Source organism: Calidris pugnax, unplaced genomic scaffold (genome assembly GCF_001431845.1).
Source record: "Calidris pugnax isolate Ruff unplaced genomic scaffold, ASM143184v1 scaffold178, whole genome shotgun sequence".
Taxonomy (NCBI): domain Eukaryota; kingdom Metazoa; phylum Chordata; class Aves; order Charadriiformes; family Scolopacidae; genus Calidris; species Calidris pugnax.
The window spans coordinates 6,391,375-6,392,631 of NW_015090986.1; the positions used below are offsets into that span (position 1 = coordinate 6,391,375).

At 45.3% G+C, this 1,257-nt stretch overlaps 1 non-coding gene across 1 annotated transcript; it reads left to right on the forward strand.

Moving 5' to 3' along the window:
• Nucleotides 1-695: 695 nt before the first annotated feature.
• Nucleotides 696-767, forward strand: TRNAH-GUG. Its single transcript has one exon. It is a non-coding gene; the product is annotated as a tRNA-His (tRNA).
• The last annotated feature ends 490 nt before the right edge of the window (nt 768-1,257 follow it).

Genomic DNA, 1,257 nt, shown 5'->3' on the forward strand with positions numbered 1-1,257 from the left:
ACTGCTGGCTCATGTTCAGCTGGCTGTTGACCAACACCCCCAGGCCCTTCTCTAAAGAACTGGTATTGATCCTGATACCATTATAAAATATACAAGGGTTATACTCAGGCAATTCTATCAGCAGGAAGCTGTGCACTCCCAGCAGTGGAAAGCAAATGTCGGACACTGCAAGTGCTACGGCTTTGGGAGGAGAGGAAGGGCTCAGGGGTCTGGCACCGGGGCAAGAAGTTCTCAGGATCACAGTCATCAAGGAAGAGAGACAACTCCTCAGCAAACTTTTAAATTTATATTGAATGTGACTTTCATGGTATGAAATAATCCTGTCATCCAGCTTGGGTCAAGTGCCCGGATCTTGCTCCTCATCGCTGCACCTGGCAAGGCTTGAAAACACCAAGACCTTGAAATCTGCATACTATAGGTGGCTATGAAGTAAATATTTTCACAAATTCAGACACGGTAGTCCTCTAAAAGTACACTTTTTCCCAGAATTAGAAGAAAGCTTACTGAAAAGTAAAATTACTCAAAGAGAAATTAATCCTGTGTGACTCAAACCGGGAGAGCCACAATAGCGGTCACCCTGGGGAGGAGGCCAGCACATGGAACTTTATAACTGGTCTGTGCAAGGTGGCAATGCTTGCATGGCTCTGCTGGAGGAGACAGAAAACAGGAGGCAGTGGACATGTCCTGTGTAGCTTGCCGTGATCGTATAGTGGTTAGTACTCTGCGTTGTGGCCGCAGCAACCTCGGTTCAAATCCGAGTCACGGCACAGGGGAGAGGGAACCATTTTAGACCTCACTTTGGACCTTGCTGCTGGAGACACACCACTGAGGATGTTGACATCCACCCGAGCCCTCACTGCAGTAACTGCTGAACAGGTCTCAGTGTCTGAGGCACAGAAAAAGCAGCTGAGAGGAAGCAGTGACTGCACGGAAAAGTTCATGTGGCTCACTGCTGCATGATAAGGTGGTTGACACTCTTTGCACTATAGGTTTTTTTGTCTCCTTTTGTGTGATTTCAAGCAGTTCACACAGATGTTGCACTAAGGTTGTCTGGGACAATATTTTCACTGACTTCACTCTGTCAGTTTTTAAACATACCTCCTTTCTGTCTCCCAGTGAAGACTGATTTTTTTTTTTTTTTTTTTAATGATTTGTCCCCAGGAATGACTCAGCGCAAAAGAAAATTCCAGAAGAATTTTTCAGGAAAATGCAGCAAAGGAGGCATGAAATTACTTGCAATTAGTTTCTTTATTGTGA